We start from the raw sequence: 23865 nt of genomic DNA, 5'->3' as shown, positions 1-23865 counted from the left end.
GCCTTACACTTGAAAGTACAGTACATAAAAGGTATTGTTCATTGTTTTCCACTTGAATGTCAGCGTCTTCATATTTCAGCCTGCCACATCATTAGTACTTTCTACTATAACAGCTCCATATAAATGTGCCACTTATTCCAATATTTTGAAAGAGTGACTGTATGGTGGCATCATTATTTTCGTATTTTTTGGATGTAGCTCCCTTGTTTTCGGAAAAGTATACCCCCCTTTATGATTGCATTTACTTTGTCTTGTTTGCGACATCTAACCATCCTTCAAAATTGTGATCAATCAAAAGAAACCTTACTCTTCCCCATTCCCTTTCATATCCTCTCATTCTATTGTGATACTGATAACTGCAGGATGTCTCTCGCCTGTAATAATAATTCAATAATAAGCAGTAATAATTCGATAGTTTTATTTCATTTGAAATTGATCAATCAAGTATTATAATTATTCCTCCAAATTTTATTAATTTATTATGCTCATTTCCATTCTTCGTTTTCAAACAATTTTATTGATTTTTTTGTATTGATTAACGAAGTATTTTCATTTGATTTACCAGAGAAGTCCCTTAACTACATGATTTAATCTGAAAATTTGGAGTACCACAATCTTCTAGATATATCTTCTAGAGTTATCTTCTCCACAATCTTCTAGAGTCAGTAATGCTACTCATCCATCTTGGAACTCTAGTCTTCAACATGAGTTGTTCAGAATTAACTTCATAATCATATAAATTCATCATATCTTACCCTAAGTTAGAATGTAGCAGGTACAGACATAATAATATGGTGATTAACGAACTCTTGAATACAATCTAGATTCTAAAATCAACTGACCCTTTCAAATCAAATTGTAAATTCGGTTTAGAATCATTCCGCACTTATTAATTGCTAGGAGTTTGTTCTACGAAATAGTCTTCCGTCTTGAACACGATTTGATTTATTTGATAATCTTAGAACCGTTCTTAATTTTAGGATGTTAAATTGCCTAGGAGCCCAAAACATGAGCCAATCTTCTTGCTACATTCTAGGCAACCAAAACTAAAATCATTCTTGAGTATTTTATATGGATACAGCCCCTAGCGTAGTGATCCACCTGTATGATATTAACTCAACATTCAAATATTTTTCATAAAATATTTTTACATGTTTTACAACTTCTCTTCTTCTATCAAAGAATTCTTATATCTGTAACTGTAATAGTATCTCATTCTCATTGTCATAATTATTGAAATCTTTGATCTTTGAATTCTATCACACACATGAAAATTTCCATTTTGAATATCCACTATCTCTTGAATGTAATCACTATAATTCATTTGTTTATTGGTAGTACCTAGTTGGTACATTTTCATCGTGTTTTGTAAGTTCCATTATATCATCTAATAGTCCCCTAGGATAGGAGATATAATAAATTCGATTATCAAACCGCTTGATACCAAAACGTTTTTAGCTTTATTTAAAACGTTTTTGGCATCAATAATTGGCTAAAATTATCCAGTTTAGTCAAGAAATTTTCAAAATAAATGGTAATAGTTATTTCAATCTTTACTCCTAATTTTTTCATGTAACCTCGATTGACTCTCGTTTCCACACCAACATTCGTTATAAATAATATTATTATCGATAATGATATTATATTCTGATACAGCCTTGATGACTATATCGACATAATTTGGGTGTATTATTTTCACCCTTGATCCAATTCCAGATTTAGAATCAATTTCTATTTATTACCGCTTTTCATGAATCTCTGTTAAGATTTTCAGACGAATTAAAGACCGAAAGAGGGATTTTTTGTTTCCCTACAGAGATGGTTGGGTAACTTGCCTCTCCTATCGATTTTTGAGCGTGGCGCGGATTTGGAAATAGTTGCTGGTTTTGACGCTAGGTGCCGCCACTGGTCCAGTCTGCTCTGCCATCTGCCGGCTTGTTTTGGAAGTTGGCTTATTTCAATGGATTGATGAACTTCTCTGCTGGAAGTTCAGGTTGCGTGTGCGTTGTTGAAACAAGTTTTTTCCGTCTCATAGGAATACCATGCATGGTTTATGGCTCTCAAAGGGATGAAGCTGGTTAATCTTGGAACTTGAAGAATGCCTTGTCTTTGTAGAGAGCAAACATAAGCTACCATACCTACAATCATATTATGTGCAGTACTAGGATAGTAGTTGACTCTAAACTAGTACTGGCAGCCTACTACGAATAAATTATGACAAAATGTTTCTGATAATGTGAACTTGGATGTAATAATATTTCATTACAATCAAGAGGTGATATCAATCTAGGAAAGCTAATTCAAAATTAAATTGATTCATAAAAAAGTTATAACGAATGTATGAAGTTAAAAAAGAAGAAATTGAATGAAACATTTATGAAGAATATCATTCCACTTCTTTCCTTAGTCGTCACTTTCTGGCACCCCAGTTCTAGACTTCTAGAGCAAAATCCTAGGTTTCATATATATCTAATAATAATTCATATGTTATTTAAACAAAAAGAGTTACATTTTCTACTAAAAAGATTCTATTTTTATAAAACTTGGGGCTTTGATGCCTAGGATTTGTCTGTAAGAAACTTAGAATAATATTTATTTGTAAGACTAAAATTATTCCAGTAAAAAGGACATAGCCCAGGCAATGAATGCTCAAAAAAGGGTATAGAAGGAAATGTTTGGAAGACAATTTTTGACCCCGAAGTTCTGTTAAGGGTATTAAGGAGGTGAACATATCAAAAGTCCCAACCCCTACCCCCTGTGCTATAAGGGTGGGGATGGTTCAAAGGTACCATTTTTTGGTTTCTCGCATATAACTCGAGACATAACTACCTTACAGACATAACTGTTATATACAACATTGAAGCTTACATAATTTCCTACAATATTCATCTCACAACTTTTTCTATATCTTCTCTAGTTTTCGAGATATCCGCTCTTGAAGGTGTGAAATTTAAAAAAAAAAAACACGTTCGCCTAAATTTTTTTTCAGTTTTTGCTTTTATAACTTTTTTAAAAATCGATGGGAAAAATCCATGTTGATTATGAGCCTAGAGAACATTGAATTCTCTTCACTTTGATGTATAATTTCATACTTTTACGAATCTCCCTACACCTTTTGCAGCAGTTTTGGTGTTGAGTGGGAAATCTCCATTTTTGCAATAAGAGACCAATTGACAAAGGATAACTTTCATTGTGCAAGATATACAGAGACATTTTAAATTTATGAAATTTAAAGCGTTTCTTAAACTTTGGGACGATATATCTTCATGCGCTGTACGTCGAAAATGAGTTCTCCAGCGCCCGCCAATGAAATCCCGGCATGATTTCTGGTGCATTTTTCCATAAGCATGAGGTAACAAGCTAGAACTATAAAATCGATTTTTTTCACCATAGTAAAAGATGGTGGAATTGGATAAATCTTCCGGATATTGTAGTATGATTATTTTAGAGCTTCCAGATGGCTGAATTGATCTGATATCCTTGACATTATTAGAATTACAGACGATTTTTTGAAAATTGACATATTTTTGCCGCCATCTTGTTTTTTCATTATGACAAACATTTTTGAGATTGCCATCATGGATAATCTCTTTCTACACATCACTATAAAGAGATTGATACCATTCCCAAGTCTGTACCTTCAAGGAGTCATGAGTTACACGGTTTTCTAATTGTTGGGATTGGCATTTGGTGGAAAAAGCATGTTTTTCGCTGCAAACAGTACTTTTTACTCTTTTTCTGATGACGCTCCAGTCGTAAAATATGGACTTACAGCCTCCAACCTGATGTCAATTTGGATCTTTAGAAATATTCTACATCACTGTGCCAATAATACTAGTGTTTGTTCACTGCGAATACATATACAGAGTGCAAAGTAAAATATTGTCCCCGAAAATGTATGTTTCAAGTTTTTGAAGATTAATAAATAATGGAAAGAGTGGTCGAAATGAGATGATTCTCTCGAACGTCATTGTTTGGTTATTTCCTAACACTTTGGTGATAAAACCAATCAGATATCTCTCAAAATAACTGAATAACAAGCGATATAAAAATTTCTGTCAATAACGGCCGCCATCTTGTATTTTTCAATGATGTCGAATATTTTCGTTGTTTCCATCATCAATATTCTCATTCGTCTTGTTGTAACGAAGAGATTGAGACCATTTGCAAGTCTCTATCTTAAAGTAGTGATGAAAAATCGATTTTATAGTTCTAGCTTGTTACCTCATGATTATGGAAAAATGCACCAGAAATCATGCCGGGATTTCTTTGGAGGGCGCTGGAGAACTCATTTCTCAACGTACAGCGCATGAGGATATATCGTTCCGAAGTTCAAGAAACGCTTTAAATTTCATATATTTAAAATGTCTCTGTATATCTGGCACAAAGAAAGTTATAATAGAATTAAATTTGAACAAATTGAGAAAAAAAAATATTTTTTGGGGTTTTGAATGTTATAATTAAAAAAATATGCGTTTTAGAGGAAAACTTTATAAAACAAAAATTGAAGAGGAAGATTTTAAAAATATTTTCGTCTAAAAAACGGTTGAATATCTCGAACGGTTATTGAAATACAAGCGATTTAGCAAAACCCTGAAAATTTTGGCGGCCATCTTTTTTCTGATGTGTTTGCCTGTGATTTCGACTTATCATCATCACGATCCTTATTATGCTAGACCGAACGAAGAAATTGAGACATCTTCCACGGCTGTTACTCAAAATTGACCACGGAGTGCCTTATTCAGGTCATTTGCGCCCGGACTATAATTCTGTAGTCTGATTTTTACTCTAATATTGGCGTAAGAAGGAGGCTCCTATTTCCTTTTATATTATCCTTGAAATGAAAAATTTCCAAAAACCTTGTATATACGTCGACGCGCAATTCAAAAAGTAACATACCTGTCAAATTTCATGAAAATCTATTACCGCGTTTTGCAGTAAATGCGCAACATATGAACATTTAAACATTCAAACATTTAAACATTAAGAGAAATGCCAAACCGTCGACTTGAATCTTGGACCTCGACCTCACTTCGCTCGGTCGAAGCCTAACCTTCTTTCTCGTCAGACACTGCAATATTTCGTACCTCAACACTTACTATGCCCTCTACTTATTGAAAAGTCTTGCCGTAGCGTTTTATCTAGAAAGCATTATTGATATTCTCTTCTATCCTATTTCTACAGTGTATAGCAAAGGTTTTCTGTACATAGTACTCAGTATCCATATAAAATAATACTCTCGTAATCTAAATAATGACAGAAGAATTGTTGCCCTTCTCTGAAAACTTCATTGAGACTTGCTGAGTTGTAGTCCAGGTAGTTATCAAATCAAATCCATTTATTGCCAACGACAAGTATAAAACAAGTATAGGCCACGTAATTAAAATCACAATCATTGTTATACATGTAAATAATATCATAAATATCATCATAATTATTTATAAATTATTCATAATATCGGGGCACCGAGCTTCGCTCGTTATTTGTTTATTGACTTTTGATAAACCGAACACAATTCTTCAAAATGATTGGGGAAGTACTAACAGGCACAGCCCAAAACTGTTTCTTTCCCGAATTTTGATTTATACACTATAAATAGTCCAGAAAGTAGGTTATGTTCTATACACTTGAATTCAGGTTCAATTTTCTGTTCAAAGATTTGAAAACAAAAAATTTAGAATTTAGATTATATACAAACGAAATTGAATAACAAAATAGCACTCACTAATCAATCACTTGAAATTGTCAAATGATGATCAACTTTGAAAATCATGATATACTCTAGTTTAGGAGGATTATCATGTTATGTCAACAAATCAGATTATGTTGATCAAATCGATAAAAAATTGTCTAACTAGATAAAATTTCTCGCTGATTGATTATGATTACACAGCTGGAAATAATTCTGTCTCTCTCCCACACGCATCTTCTGTTATCGAAAGACGACGAAATTATCATCTGTTTACCAAGGATGAATTATCCTTTTAATGTCGTTCAGCGAGTTTTCCCAAGGATGAGACCTAATGCAATCGAATTTTTATATCATAAACCTACTATGTTCCAAATTTCGTGAAAATCGTTGGAGCCGTTTTCGAGATCCGTAAAACATAAATAACCAGATATAAAAATAGCCAGAGATATAAATACAAAAGTTGCTCGCTTAATATAATAGGATTAATACTAAAATATTCATTCCGATTGTAAAAGCAGTTTCTAATTATTAGAAAATCTGTAATTCGTAATTTAAAATCTTTCACAGCCAAGTCTCTAATGTATAATGTTGATTGGTTGAAGAATCTAATTGCACACGCCCTAAAACTCACATGACACTGGATTTGTATCGACAATATTCATTTCTCAGGTTCAATTTACTTCTAGTATTGTGGAGAATTTGAGAATGACTAGAAAAGGACATAACATTGGTTTTCACGAACAATAAACATTGAAATATAAAAATACAGGGTAAACACATAATTCTAAGCTTAATGAAATGAGGTTTGCAATGCGTAAGGGGTGGAACTTGACATATATTTCTTATTGTCCTCTTTTGTAAAATAAACAAAGAATTAGCATCTTTGTAGTTTCCCCATAATATAGTACCATAGGAAAGATGAGAGTGTACATAGCTATAGTAAACAGTAATTATTAAGATTTTTTGAGACACTATCTCCTTCAGTCTCTTGAGCATAAAAGTACCCCTTGTGACTTTTATAGTGCAAGTGCAATCAACATGACTCTTCCACTCCATATTTCTAGCCTAGGAATTTGACAAAATGTGGTGAATGTCGATTTCCATAAGACACATATAAATCTTGTGTTTTGTCTAAATTTAAAGCAAGTTTATTAGCTCTACACCAGTCTGACACAAGATTCACCTTCTCTTCTAGAACAGTTTCTCTCATTTCGCTACCAGTAATTACATTTAGACATACATCATCCGCATACATGTAACCACTCTGTACCCTCATCCTCAATGTTCCCTGGCAGGTCATTCATATGAATTATGAATAATAAAGGTCCTAAGATTGAACCTTGCGGCACTCCAGTTTGAACAAGCTTGAAACCAGACATGTCTTCATTAAAAGAAACAGCTTGGAATCTATCATTCAAATATGACCTTATAAGTGCTACAGATTTAGAATTTAAACATAAATTTTCCAGTTCAGTCAGAAGATGGCTTTCAGTTAGATGGTAGACCTCCATAATCAATAGAACCAAGAATTTCGTAATCGCTCTGTTAAAAAATTAACTAGAACCTAGATTCGGTTGCTACATCATTATCTAAAACACTAAGACAAAACTACCTCAGAACTTTCACTGATGTTATTTATTGTAAACCGAAAGCTTGTACATAGATTAAAAAAACTTACACTGTCTTATCTTTTGCTCATTACTATAGTAACATGATATTATTAGTTTTGTTGTGAAGGGTTTGCGCACATAGGCGTTTAGGTGTTCGCTTTCCAGCGGTCTGAAGAGGATATACATATTATGGAAGTGGTTATCTGTATTATCTTCCCAAGGCCGTTCTGACCGCCAACCCTCCGTTGACCGCTGTCTGTGTACGCACACCCTGAACGAGGGATTTTAATGGAAGAAGGCTGGAGTTCCAGCCGACAACCTTGTGAGTGTCAAGGCCTTGGAGTGACATTGGAATCCCCAGTGGCGCAATTGGTTAGCGCACGGTACTTATAGTCAGTATTCGAAGCGATGCCGGGGTTGTGAGTTCGAGCCTCACCTGGGGAAGATTTTTTTGTTTGAAACGACCGCTTCGCTGAAGCGCCTACACCCATCCCTGTACCATATGACTCTGAAATCCAAGAAACTTTATTCCCAGTCGATAAAAAAGCTCGTTAAGTGCAATTTGAGATTTAACAATGTTGATGAGAGTTTGCTTATAAGTTAATTAAAATTATAGTCAATTGTATATTAAATTTAATACACTTCACTACACTCAAGAAATTGAGATAGTCGATATAAGATCCAATCCAAACCAATTAACAGATTTAGATCACAACAGTTGATTTTTAATTAAAAAAAAAGAAATTACAAAATAATTGAATAGTCAAAGTGGAATTTGATTAATCAAATCTCAACTACTTGTCATTTACATTAGTTAAAAATAAAATATAGAATAGAATTTATTGTTTCTCATAAACAACAGTACAATATTACAAGAAAAAAACAATTAAAGATATTAAGTTATTATCCAAATTTATCAAATGCTATGTCTCAAAAATATTACAATGTAAGAATACAAAGAAATATTTCTCATTTAAACATCGCCATATGCAGTCACAATAATATAAACAAAATTCATTAGCCACATTTTTTAGCTACTTAATGCTAAAAAAAACGAATATTAAAAATTTATATTTCTTTCATATTACGAAACAATACATAATGTAATATACTTCTATGTTACAAAATTATATCACTGCATAATTAGCCAACCATACTGTATGGTACAAGAAACAATAATGTGTGGTACCCCTGTAATGAAAATTGTGTTGGGGTTACCAAACTTGATTTTAACAGAAATAAGAGTGAGTCAAGCCCGATCCTCACTTAATCACAAACAAATTCCCTTTTAAAAAAAGTAACAGAAAAATAAATCTTGAAAAAATAAAAACATTAAGTGCCATTAGCCCAATGATCTAATCCAATTCTCAATATCAACTATGCTCATCAAAAATTGTCTGATATATTTTTCCAATAAATGTTTTGACCTCAAATTTTCCTCAGTTGGATTAACTTTATTCCACATTTTTGGAGCTAAGTATTCAAATGATGTTTTATATGCCTCTGTGTATGTTCTTGGTATCACAGTTGTCTGGGTATTCCGCAATCTTTGAGAATATATATATATATATATATAATATATATATATATATATATATATATATATATTACTGTTATTAATATATATATATATATTACTGTTTATTAATATATATATAATATTATATATATACCAAATGAATTACCACTTCTCAAATAGAAATCCCTCATAACACGAAATATATATACATGTCTTGAAGGAAACACAAGCAGTTGAGAAAAATCTGGTGTGGTACACTCACACAACTTTCCTTGCTCATATTCGAAACTACGATCAGACTTTTGTATATGTGTATATATAATTGTTTTCAGAGTACTTTTTCCTTTGTGTAAATTGTGAAATTCAATGATTTTTTTAGTCGTCATTTTTTTAAAGTCGTCAAAACAGCTGTTCTACAGATGAAATATCTCGACTATGTGTTCTTTTTATGAACTGCTCTACCTACCTACCTCATGCACGAGAAGGAGGTTACAAAGTCCATTTCTCAAGGATGGGGTGGACCTCCCATTAGTTTCCCAGAAAGGAGACTCATGCCAGTTAATAGAGCTGATAAATAACTATACAGAGTATGAATTTGAAAAAAATCGGTCAAGTTATTTTGAAAAAATCGTGAAAAACATGGTTTTTTAGTAATTATCCGCCATTTTTCTCAAGAATATTACGGAGCTCCTGCAATTTTCCAAGGAAAAAACTCATGTCATTTGATAGGACTCATGAATAGCTACCCATGGCTTGAATTTGAAGAAAATCGTTAGAGCAGTTTTCGAGAAAACCGTGAAAAACCTGGTTTTTGGTCATTATCCGCCATTTTTCTCAAGAATATTACGGAGCTCATGGAATTTTCTCAGAAATGAGACTCATGCCAGTTGATAGTGCTTATGAATATCTATCAATGGTATGAATTTGAAGTAAATCGTTAGAGCAGTTTTCGAGAAAACGGTGAAAAACATGGATTTTTAGTCATTATCCGCCATTTTTCTCAAGAATATTACGGAGCTCCTGAAATTTTCCCAGAAATGAAACTTATGCCAGTTGATAGGGCTTAAAAATAGCTATCCATGGTATAAATTTGAAGAAAATCGTTTGAGCCGTTTTCGAGAAAACCGTGAAAAACATGGTTTTTTAGTAATTTTCCGCCATTTTTCTCAAGAATATTACGGAGCTCCTGAAATTTTCCCAGAAATGAGACTTATGCTAGTTGATAGGGCTTATAAATAGCTATCCATGATATAAATTTGAAGAAAATCGTTAGAGCCATTTTCGAGAAGAACGTGAAAAACATGGTTTTTTAGTAATTATCCGCCATTTTTTCCGCCATCTTGAATTGAATTTTATTGAATTTCTTATTGTTGGGTCCTCATGGTATAGGGACCTTAAGTTTAAAATTTCAAGTCGATCGGTTAATTAGGAATGGAGTCATCGTGTTCACAGACATACACACACACACACATACACACACACACACACACACACATACACACACACACATACACACACACACACATACACACACACATACACACACAGAGACCAATACCCAAAAATCATGTTTTTGGACTCAGGGGACCTTGAAACGTATAGAAAACTTGAAATTGGGGTACCTTAATTTTTTTTGGAAAGCAATACTTTCCTTACCTATGGTAGTAGGGCAAGGAAAGTAAAAAAGGGGTTGAGCATGTTCTGGACTTCCTTTGAACAGCATTACTCTAACTTTTTTTGTGTAATAAACAGTGGTTTCACAGATAAATAATAAGTACCTCCCCACAATGTAACCCCATACTGCAATTTAGAGTTTACTAATGCATAGTAAATGGTTTTTAACACAGATAGTGGACACAGATAACGCAAAAAATATATAATTTTCAAACCAAATATAGAACTCTCTTCTCTACTATATCCATGTGCATTTTCCAATTCAAATTCTCACCAACTAAAATTCTCATCAACTAAAACTAAGATACTTAATAAAATTACTCTTCTCGATTCGAATGCACTCATGACACACAGTACTTGGAATTTCCTTGTTTAAACAATCCGCACATTTATAATATAGAGTAAATGGCATTTCAACTGTCCTAACTGTCTCTAGTTTTAAACATATCTAGTTTTTGTACTTTGAGTCAAATGATTCAGATCAAACCAATATTTCAAAATATTCAAATCATTCTGCATTTTACCTTCCAAAATTTGAGGATGATCAGCAGAGTAAGTTAATGCAGTGTCATCTGCAAAAGCAGTGACACTCCCACCGAACCCACCCTCACAAAGATCATTAATATATGCAAGGAACAATATAGGTTCCAATACTGATCCTTGGGGGACCCCATATTTGATTGCTAACGAATGACTCATATTATTTGCAATACGGACACACTGCGTCCTATTGGTAAGATAACTTTTAAACCATTGAAACGGAGTTCCACGAATACCAGAAATCCAAAGCTTTTTCAATAGGATTTTATGATCGACACAATTAAAAGCGTCGGTAATATCTATAAACAAACCTGCAACCTTACAATTATGATTCAATCCATAATTTAGTTGAGATATGACTGTTAACAATGCATCCTCAGTGCATTTCCCTTTCGTAAACACAAACAGATTCTTACTAAAAAATTTGAACTTGCTGTAGAAAAAAAAGTAATCTATGCTTGACAACCTTTTCAATTACCTAGGACATAACTGGAAGAAGTGATATGGGCCTGTAATTACCGGGAGATTTTGGATCTCCATTTTTGAAAATTGGGACAATCACTGCACTCTTCAACTGTCAAGAAATACTCCACTGCGCATACTCAAATTTATAATGTAAGTTAGAGAATCAATAATAATGGGACATATATGTTTAATTAACTCTACTGACCAACCATCAATACCGGGAGATTTTTTAATGGCGAAATTATAGAATTTGTTTGTTCGGTGTCAGTTGGATATAAAAACATGGACTGTAATTGACAAGTGACTGGAAAGCATTGCTGATAAGTATCTGTTGTCTGACTCAAACTATTGCCAGCTGTCAGTTTTCCAACAACATCAATATAATAAGAATTGAGTATATTTGCAACTTCATGTGGGTCTGTTGTAATATTTACATTGTTGTCATCACAGTATAAGGAAATTTCATAATTTTCATTTTTACCTACACCAGTAAGGTCATCGATTTTTTCCATTGGGCTGAGGAGTTGTTTTTATTGATTTCAAATAAATCATCATTATAATAATTTTCTTTTCTCAACTTTAAATCAGCTTGCAATTTTGAATTGTACCTATTATAATTTCTTTTTAAGTTTTCATTATCTGGATATTTCAACGTTTTTTTATACAATAGTCTTCTCTTTTCAATATGTTTTATAAAATGCACATTCATCCATGGTTTCAGTTTATTATACCTTATCGATATCCGTTTTTCATGAGTACATTGCATTAGAGCTACGTTAATAATATCACAAAAAGTATCATAAGCTATATTAACATCAGATTGATTTAAAACAGAGCTGAAATCGCTATTTCCAAGTATTTCAAGTAATTTGTCTTAATCTACGTTCTTTATAGTTTTATCACCGACGTTATTCATAGTTTTAGAGATAGTGATTTCAGGATTTGGAAATTGTATACGAACTTGATCAGTTTCCTGTTTTGAACTGTTACGAAATAACTTTTTTATAGCTCCGACATCACTAAATTAATGATTTTTCATTCATCAGTTATAACTTTTATTCCATCCATCAATAACACAAAACTATTAATTTGTGCAATGTATGAACAAAATTATAAAAATATATATAAAATATGAAATAAAAAATGTATATATACATTTTTTTTCAATAAAATAAAAATATGTAATTGTTATTGAAGAATAAATTTTCAAAATTTAGTTTGTCAAATAAAAAAAATAAAAAAACTATATGATCTTATCCAAAGTAAATTGAAAGTTAACCCAGTATAACTAGAGTTATAGTAGTAATTTTATTATTACTAAAATAATTTTTCATTACTAAAAATAGTACTAATTTTACCAAAGTTAATCAGCGTCTCAACATGCATGCAACACGCGTATGAATACAACCATGTAAACTGGGCATGTGGACATCCGTATTTAAAAATTGGTTACATGTTGGTTAAATAAGCCAACTCTCTATTTTGATGAGCAATTACACGATTTCCTGTATCCGGCTTATCAGCTAATGGTTACAGCTTTTGACTTGAAGGCTGATTTGCCCACGTGGCTGTGGTGGTCCTGGAAGGGTGTAGGGTGACCGTCGTGTACCTAGGGCTCGTAAAGGGCTCTCCCTCATCGTCACCGAAGGGCTTGTCCAACCTTCTCTCAGCCACTCTCTCTCTCTCTCTCTCTCTCTCTCTCTCTCTCTCTCTCTCTCTCTCTCTCTCTCTCTCTCTCTCTCTCTCTCTCTCTCTCTCTCTCTCTCTCCCTCCGACGCTAATAAAGCGTCCAGCAAGTGGTGGAGTCTACCATCAAATCCGCCATAAACCGGTACCGTCGCCCCAGCCTATTTGACGGGCTTATTTCCGGTCGGCGAAGTGCTCTGTACAGTTCGACTATCTACTCGAAAAAGCGTCCTCTTTTCATGCAATAGAGAGTTCAGAGAATATGTAAAAATTATCAAACTATCAAATTTAGCGGGCTGAAATTATCAAATTGTATGAAAAAAATTATCAAAAAGCAGAGATTCAGCCCCGGTTGCACAATAACCTGTTGAATTTTAATCGTGATTAGATGCCACGAGAACCAGAGAAGAATTCTTCACGGAAAAGCCTTTTATGATTGGTTCTCGTGGCATTTAATCATGATTAAAATTCAACAGGATTTTTTCACAACCCGGCCTGAGTGTCAATAATTAGTAATTATTTGTGAAACAGTAAAATCATTCGAGTATTCGATGTTTTATTCCATGAATAAAAATCACAAAACACGATTAACTAACACTAATGTAACTTGTTTTGTAACAGCCGCCCTGGTGACCCCCACAATTGTCATGCAGAGTTGCGATCCTACTCATGTCCGATTTTTGTATGGGGTGGTGGTAGGACAGATTGATCACATGACGGTCATGTGTGGCATGCACCACTCTAGGCCGTTGTCATCTCCGGAACCATGCATGTCAAGTGTGTACCCGGTTTAAGACCGTGAGTTTCTTAATTCAATTCACAAATTTCATTCATGAATAATTACAATAGACAATAGAAAACAAGCAAGCGATCTCCTAAATTTCCTGATCTAACTTGGCTCTTTTGTGGTCTCAACAACTACAATCAAGTAGAGGTTTGACAATAATTGCAGATTTCTTGTTACGGAACTTTTGATAGGGTTCCATGTACTGCGTTGGACAGGTCTATGTGGTGGAGGAGCACAGTGTGACACAACCACCTTATCGTGATTATCCTATAGAATGGAGCTCAACCAGCTGTCAGAAAGAATTATCGTGGTGGTGTAGTAGTGACACAAATAACAGACGCTCTGTAACCCCCAGCCGTCCTTTTGTCAATATTTATCCTCTCCACGCTCACACGTTGATTTTGTCGGCGTTTTCTGTTGTCTCTGTGTGATCTCGCCACTTTGAAAGTGATTAGTGACGTTATGGCTTCAATCAATTGGATATTGTTGATGCTGTGGTCGCAATGGTTTCAATAAAAATTTTACTAGAATATATTGTATTCTAATTACATTGGTTGAAACCATCGCAATTTTTCCTGCACAATGTATTCTCATCATTACCTTGGCTTCAATCAAATTATGCTTTTGAACGTTGTCATAATGTTTGACTACAATAAAGGGACTTCAGATTTGGCTAAAAAATCTGAAAACTTGGTTTATGTCGAGACACTAGTATTGTCATTGAGATCTATCGTCTGAATAATAATTTTAATTTTTTGTATAACGTTAATAATATTTGTTTTTGTTTCAGGTAATGCATCTCGATATTGATGAAGACTTAGAGTGGGTCTATGCTTGTACTCAAAAATGTGAGTTCAATCTGTTCTGTACATCTTTGATTGATGGTTACAAATTAGCATAATAATTATTCTTTCCATGCAATACTTATAAGATTGTGTTCAATCTTGTGTCAGAAGACATACTTGTGAATCTAAAATTTTCGCCCCTGATTTTTTTTCTTATGCGATACTTGGAGATTGTTCAATGGCAAGGTTTAATGTTTTATCCGAGCCACAAATATTTGAACCGTGTTGCTGTGAGTGAGTGAGTGACTTCTCTGCTCTACCATCAGTGCCTGTCTCACTTTCTTGGTTTCACGTCGAGAAGATTGATCGTGTTATAGCTTATCGAAGCTTGCGATTTTGTTCTTGTTTTGCCGAGCTCCAGTCCGATTATGTCAGCATAGCGCTGACATGTTTGACATGTTAGATTTGCTTGTGTTTTGACGATGGATTTTTTAGCTGTAAGAAATCTGTAAACATTTTTATCGGTATTCTTGGTTTTTATATTTTAAAATAGCTTTATCAGAAATGGTGTTTTTTGGATTTCATCTCATCATTTATATCAGTGATTATATACTCCCTATTGTACGAGACTCATTTATTCCCCTCCAAAATATCACAGTAATGTAATCAAAGAAACGTTGAAACTTTTAAAAATAATGAAACCTTCAATACTGAAATATTCTATAGAAAGTCCAGGACTATAATAAGGACTCGGATTAAATCGACTTTCTGAAGTCACGGGTTCATTTTCTTATCTCCGGGGTCTATTACTTTCCTTGCCCTATTATCATAGGTAAGGAAAGTATTGCTTTCCGAAAAAATTAAGGTACCCCAATTTCTAAATTTCTATACGTTTCAAGGTCCCTTGAGTCCGAAAAAGTGGTTTTTTGGGTATTGGTGTGTGTGTGTGTGTGTGTGTGTGTGTGTGCGTATGAGTGTATGTGCGTCTGTGTACACGATATCTCATCCCCCAGTTAACGGAATGACTTGAAATTTGGAACGTAAGGTCCTTTACACTATGTAACGTTATTTTTGTGAATAACGGTTTGCCTGGCTTGGCTGCAGTCGGTAAAGCATGAGTACAAAATTATATGGCTCTGGTTGTGGTTCTTAGAATACAACTTAGACAAAATTCTTATAGGCTCGCTCAGAAGCTCCCGTAGTTCACTGCTCTTGTATAATTTATATAAATCTCTAGAACGTATTATTTCCAAAGATTTGATTATCAATGCTAAATATCGCTGACTAAACCAACTTATTCGGTGAAGAATAAAGCCAGATGGTAATTTTCTTAATATTTCAATACTGATAATTCGATAAATAAATATGAGATTGGTCATGCATGGAAATGGAGAAATAAATAAAGGATACACTTTAAAGGATATATTGTACAATAAAACATTAACGACCAAATAAATGTAGAAATATATATAGAGCAACAAGCAAAAGTAATAAAAATAAGAACAAATATATCAAAAATAAAATATCACAGATTGGCTCACTACTTTTTAGTTCTTTAGCACGAAACGTTACCATGTGCTTTTAAATCATTAATTGCATGCATTTATCTTCATGCAGCTCAGGTATCGACTTGCTGCTGCTTGTCGATTTAAAAATCCCAATATATATCTTCTTTCCAGAAATAATAAAATAATCAACTGATAAATCATAAATCTCAAATATACAATATGTGTAGATCTCAGTATATTTCTCAATATATATATATATATCTCAGGGCTTAAGGTTCGGCCTCTGGTGGAATCAGATAAATTAATTTATCCAGTGAACAAGAGCTACCTTTATATCTTATAATTCGCTAATAAAATTAATGATTGAGTGAGCATATGTACATTATAATATTAAATTCAAGTACTCCTTTAATCTGTGCATCCTTAGACATATGCGTTTGATATAATTCATTTAACTAGTAATATGTTTCTTGTACCTTCTAAGACTTGCACAAGTTTTATAATAATTTTTAATATTTATAACCTTTTCGACGAGCTAGCTTTTTATATTTTGGTTTCACTCGAAGCACTGGGCGCCCTAACTTTATATATTTCGATAATTTATCACTCACGTGCTGAATTTTCACAAGACAATGGTGGCGATCCGAATTTCCTGGTCGTCCTGGATTTTTGGTGGCCGAAGTCATCCTCTCCAAGGGAATAAATAAATATCTAATGACTTACGCTTTAATACAGCATCACTAAGTCTTATAAAAAATTAATTAATGAATTTATATTCTAAGTCTTTCAAACGTACAATTTAACAAAGGGACTTGTGCTCTATAAAATTTAGTGTCGTTCCATGGTGGCGACTGGCAGGCAAGTGGGCTCTGTTCTACCCTTATTTTCTACAATCCTACTTCTGACTTACAAATTTGCATACATTTAAATATTTCACTACTACGCCATTAACCTTTTCGCTGCGTAATAAAAATTTGCTGAGTTCATTTCACTGCGTAAGTCGACTTTTCAAAGGATCAAATAGTCTGTGCCAATCTGCTAAATTATTACCTATATCTTAGGTATAATATTTTATAATTACTCGGACCATATCCGATACATAAACTGAGTAGTGATAATTTATAAATTCTTATCATTTATAAAAATATTTATAGATAAATTTGAATCGGCTCCCTATTGCCGCCCATCAATATTACTGTAATTTGATTGGTTCATGCAAATTCACTAATGTATCCAAGCGCCTATGACTATCCTACTTCCTTAATATTTTATTTATTTATTTTGGTGTATTTGTTCATGCTCATTACAGATAATAAATATTTTTGAATGTTATAGGTTGTTTTTCCCTCTATAACTAGTAGCCATGTGCTTTCCAAATCCTCTAGTTGAATACTATTTGTTTACAACAAATTTTTGCCAAGGTGTCTGGCTAGATTTCACATTATACGACTTGATCGATTATTAGGTCGCCGATCGGTAGGTGTTTAAGCCTAACCTCGAAATTTCCAATAATTTATATAATATAATAAATAGCAAATGAAATTCTTTTCTATTCGGCTGTTCTAATTTTAGCCATGGTACCCGTTATTATCTAATCTTTCATTTGTTATTGCATTTGGCGATAATAGAATAGCTGTTTTGCTCCAGACCTATAAAATTCTTTCAATTAGCGATTTTGCTTGCTTATCGAATTTTAATATGTTACAACTATAAGGATCCGACATGAACAATTTCGATCAAATGCAATCCAAGATGGCGGCTAAAATGGCGAAAATGTTGTCAAAAACAGGGTTTTTCGCGATTTTCTCGGAAACGGCTCCAACGATTTTGATCAAATTCATACCTGAAATAGTCATTGATAAGCTCTACCAACTGCAACAAATCCTTTATCTGTGAAAATTCCAGGAACTCCGCCTCATCTATGCAAAGTTTGATTTTAGATTCCCAATTATCAGGCTTCAGATACAAATTAAATAAAAAATTTCAAGTTGAAAAGATTGAGCTTAAAAATCTCTTCAATTAATGTTCAGTAACATTTATATCTAAAATTGAAAATGAGCTCGAAATTCGAGAAAATAAGATTATTCAATTTGAGAACTGTTGGCAAGTGTTGATACTATTTAATCATTCACTATGAAGAGATAGCAGACTTCATGTGTCTGCAGCGTTATTGTCCTGTGACCAGCTGGCTTAGATCTTTGAATAGTAGACTTGAGATGCGCGGGAACACTAGCGTCAAATGATCAATTTTCATAACGGCAAGGAAAGTTTTGTGAGTGCGCCACACCAGATTTTTTTTGTTATTTTGGCTAAGGGAGACAGCTGATGAAGACCTGTGAATAAAAATGCGTTGCATCGTGATGTGCAAGCGCAGAAGCTTTTTACTTTCCTTGCCCTACTACCATTGGTAAGGAAAGTATTGCTTTCCAAAAAAATTAAGGTACCCCAATTCCAAGTTTTCTAAACGTTTCAAAACGTTTAGAGTCCAAAAACATGATTTTTGGGTGTTGGTCTGTGTGTGTGTGTGTTAGCTATTTATTAGCCCTATCAACTGACATGAGTCTCATTTCTGGGAAAATTGCAGGAGCTGCGTAATATTCTCGAGAAAAATGGCGGATAATTACTAAAAAACCATGTTTTTCACGGTTTTCTCGAAAACGGCTCTAACGATTTTCTTCAAATTTATACCATGGATAGCTATTTATAAGCCCTATCATCTGACACGAGTCTCATTTCTGGGAAAATTGCAGGAGCTGCGTAATATTCTCGAGAAAAATGGCGGGTAATTACTGAAAAACCATGTTTTTCACGATTTTCTCAAAAATTACTCGACTGATCTATTTCAAATTCATACTCTGTATAGTTATTTATCAGCTCCATCAACTGGCATGAGTCTCCTTTCTGGGAAACTAATGGGGGGTTCACCCCATCCTTGAGAAATGGACTTTGTAACCTCCTTCTCGTGCATGAGGTAGGTAGGTAGAGCAGTCTATAAAAATAACACATAGTCGAGATATTTCATCTGTAGAACAGCTGTTTCGACGACTTTTAAAAAATCATCGGATTTCACAATTTAGACTACACAAAGGAAAAAGTACTCTGAAAACAATTATATACACACATATACAGTAGTCTGATCGTAGTTTCAAATAATTATGTTGCCGCCAATCGTCATTATGTTATTTCTCTAAATTATTGTCGTTTAAGAATGAGGCTCCCAGTTCAATGAGCAAGGAAAGTTGTGTGAGTGTACCACACCAGATTTTTGTTTTGGTTATCTGTGTTATAATAGAAATTATTTAACATAAATTAATATTTCTATTTCGAAACAAAATCTATCCTTTTGGAACATGAATAGACATTTCACTTTACGTTATGCCATTATTGATCATTGTAAGTGATCCTGGATTAAAAAATATAAGTATTTAGTTGAAAAACGTATTTTTGTTTGGAATTATTTCAATATAATTATTGAAAAAATTACATAAATTTTATTATATTATTTTTATAATGAACATTATGTTACAATTTACAAATTACATTGATTAAGAAAATTGGATAATAAAATTCCAAGGCAATTCTTGTGTTATTTTTTCTTGATAATAAGGTTATGTGACAGCCGTAAAATGAGGTTAGTTTTTACGCATAATATTCTGATAGAACTTTATTCTAAAATAAACTTGCAAACTATAAATTATGAATGTAGATGGACTAATCCAAATAATTTAGGAACTCCATAATATCTAATTGTCTATTCATCAACTCTAAAACAATAGCTTAACTGAATTGTGTTAGCTCAGTTATGTCTAGAACTTAAATCTAAACCCTACCCCAGTCGAGGGTTCAAAATCACGCTGTTTCAAGTTCTAGACATAACAATAATTTTTGATGAACCATCGACTCGGAAAGAGACGAAAATCTAATTTAATTCCTGGACTTATAAACCCTTCAATCAGAAAGCGAAATTATAAACTCTGGAGTCTAATGTGATCTCTAAACTCCAAGGTTTATTTAAGTCCTCGACTACGTTTAAGTCCTGACTTGGAAAGCCAATTTTCTTTCTCCAAGAGTTAAAAGCCGGTTAAAGTCTAGAACTTAGCTAAATCCCGAGCTCGGAAAGCGGCCCTTACTGATTCTGAACTGTGAATGATCAAAGGTTTACCTGAATCACTACATTCCCAATAGAAGTGATAAAAAAGGCTCTTATTATTTGTTAATAGAGATCACAGCGATAAATATTGATAACACTTATTTGGTTGGATCGATTCCAACCTTTTCTCGGAATTCACTTTCAGGAAAATCATTAACTTAATAGGTGATTGTTTCTACTGATGTAAAAATATCTCCCCAACTCTTTTGCTTGACTTTTCGTTGCAAACATTGTATCATGAAGGGTAACAAATATATTTATTCTATTAGTTCTATCTTATATTATCATTATGATCTTAGTAAAACTTTTTTACTACCATTTATTTGTTCAAATGATGTCTGTTTCTATGATTGCACACCAGTATGATGAACTCTATCCAATTATGTGCTTAAGTATTTTTTATTGTGGTTTTTCTAACCCAGGCTCAATCCTTCAATCAATTGTTATTTCAAACAGTTAGTCACGACACAGAATTCTATTTTTATAACTAATTTATGGCTCGAAATGTGTTGAGGAATGTTGATTGATTGTATGTAAATTAATCCTTGCTTGTAGTGAGATTGTTATTTGGAAGAAGATGTTGAGGAAAAGTGGTTGAAAGTGAGGCGTGAATATCAGCTGAATGGCTGTAATAAGGTTAAAAGGACGAGAGTGTGCTTTTCTCAGGCAAGAGTGTTACACATGTAGTGGGAGAAGGCTTTGTTGGAGCTAAGGGTTGTGCTGATGGTTAGTTGTTACGGGTGTGAGGGGTAGTTGAGGCGGTCAGGGGTGGGTCGGTTAAGGGTGTAAAGTCTGCCGCTACGGAAAGGAAGAGTTAATCAGAAAAGGCTAGAGTTGGCCTTTATCCGGGATAAAGTAAGGTCCTTTCTATGTTGCTACTCGGACGTGCTAGTTCGTTTACTTGACCTCTACTCCGCTTCTTTCCAAGAACTTAAACACTAAGAACATTGTTCAAAAGCTTCCTTAAGAAGTAGCACACTCAGATTAGAGCGGTTAGTTTTAATCAGTAGCTTGGCTTAATTTGGAACTTTTGTTGTTGCGATTAACTCACATGTACAAGTATTCACATGTTTGTGGGAGATTATATGTTTTAAAATACATGCATCTGACTAGGCCCTCGTAGTTTGTCAATTCTACCTCCATTAATTTTGCACCTTTATTACGATAATGAAAGTTTTTAATATTGATAAAATTCTCTTGGCCTACTATTTTACTACATTATTCATCGAGAGTGAGATAAAAATAGAATGTATCGCGAACTCAAATCAAGCAGAATACAAAATCAACGAAATATTAACGAAAATTGATAGAATATGAACATAAATCGAATAGCTTTGATAGAAAAAGTCCAACTAATATTGATGTTGATCAACTAATTCCAAGAAATCTGATAGAAAGCATATAAACTTCACCAATGCTACATTAGATAGCTTATGGAAATTAAAAAGCTATTCAAATTTGAAAAATATTGTTTCATTTCCATAAAACATACAATATGATATTAAATAATCAATATGGCTGTTGGTAGCACTGGGCTAAACAAACACTTAAGTCAATGAAATTTTAGGCTCCCAAATTTTTCGAATTTAAACATTTGTAGTTTCCAGTACTCACTTAGTGAGTATTCTAGTGATATTTTCAAGTGCACAGTTACCTGGTATGGATATCCAATTTACAGAATAGTAAGTTGTATTAATGTACACTGTTCAACATACACACGCTTCTTTTCGCACAATAATCTCCATTTTGTCTACCGGCACTTTCCTGTAATTATTATGCTTTCTTGTTGACAATAATTCACCCTGACTTTGTGTTTGTGACTGCTGGCTATCGACCTTGCGGCTACGTAGTAGGCCTATCACTGATAGTAGCTCGAGCAGCCGACAGGTACTTCTTATCAGAGTGCCGTTATCAGGACCAAAATACAGCTGATCAGTTGCTTACGTTTTACCGCCATCGTTTTTGAAATTTCGTTTCATTCATTATCCTTCCTCTCATTTTGTCCGATAGAAAAACCTATGTACTCAGGAGCTTCCTATAATGTATTCCAGCTTTGTTTGCTCTCTTGGCGATTCCTATAGTATTCCTATCTGACCTTTCCAAACATCGAATAAACGACGCAATTTCGGTCTTCATTATTCATTAATATATACTTTACTACGACTGTTGAATATTTAATCTTACAAAATGTTAACCTACGACTATTGAATATTTAATCTTACAAAATGTTAACCAGAAGAAATCGAAATGAACTGTTGAAATTGTCAGATGTGGACGGCATGCATCTGAGTGATGGACTGATGAATGAGGAGGTTGTGCAGTTGGCTGTTCAAATACATGCTACCCGCACTGTGTTTCATATCTTCCAATTATTCTAATGATGCAATTGTTGAAATTGTCCCTCATCTTATCAGTACTCTAAATCGACTAGATGCCTGCCTAAAAGTAAATGACGACCTTCAGAGAATCTTAAATGATATTTCAACCGAGAATTTCCATAACACCCTTTTAGATTGTAAAGATCAAACTAAATTCCTTGGTCTGTTAATAGATAGCAACCTTTCGTGGGATAATCATGTTGCCAATGTTCTGAAAAAAATATCCCCAGGTCTATATGCATTGCGTCAAATGTCCAGTTTATGTAGTATACAAATATTAAAATCAATATACCACTCAGTAGTACATGCACATCTAACATATGGTCTCTGCATATATGGTAGTACAAGTAAAAGTAACCTTGATATAATTCTAAAACAGCAAAAACGAGCTATAAGAATTATACTGAACCTCAATAGAACTGATTCTGTAAAATTAGCTTACTCAGACCTGGAAATTTTAACAATATATGGACAATACATAATTATATGATGTTATAGTCTTTTTCAAAAAATTTGGTGACACAAACTTCAGAAATAACACTCACGGTTACAATACAAGGTTTGGTCGTATAATAGAGAGGCACAAATTAGATCTTTTTACGAAAAACCATATACAGAGGTAAGAAGTGTTTTGTAAAGTTACCAAGCAGTCTCCAAATATTAGAAGATCCAAGAATGTTTGCAAAGTATATAAGGGAATATCTGGTCAAATTGTCGCTGTATTTGTTTCAAGAGTTTAACCACGGAATAAGCATACCTAGTAGTGCTTCTTTCCTCTGTGGTTTAACATTGATTTTGACGAAACGTTTTTGTCTATACTAGGCTAGCCTAGTTATTTATATATATATATATATATATATATATAATATATATATATATATAATATATATATATATATATATATATATATATATTTAATTTATCGACACTGTTCCAATGTATTTCTTACATCTGATGAATAAAGACTATTTCTATTCTATTCTATTCTAATATTGGATTGAGAGGAGTAGCAGACAAGTGTAAATAGAGTTGGACGAGCAGATGCAATGTCAGGTGAGTCGTAAGTGATGA

The 23865-nt window shown here is 33.5% G+C and overlaps 1 protein-coding gene and 1 non-coding gene across 2 annotated transcripts in view; both read left to right on the top strand.

Moving 5' to 3' along the window:
* Positions 1-23865, top strand: part of LOC111044223 (liprin-alpha-1) — a 306418-nt gene that overhangs the window by 84437 nt on the left and 198116 nt on the right. The window lies entirely within an intron of this gene.
* Positions 7657-7746, top strand: Trnai-uau. Its single transcript is given in 2 exon segments — positions 7657-7694; positions 7711-7746. It is a non-coding gene; the product is annotated as a tRNA-Ile (tRNA).

Source organism: Nilaparvata lugens, chromosome 7, assembly GCF_014356525.2.
Source record: "Nilaparvata lugens isolate BPH chromosome 7, ASM1435652v1, whole genome shotgun sequence".
Taxonomy (NCBI): domain Eukaryota; kingdom Metazoa; phylum Arthropoda; class Insecta; order Hemiptera; family Delphacidae; genus Nilaparvata; species Nilaparvata lugens.
This window is presented reverse-complemented; position numbering and strand designations above follow the sequence as displayed.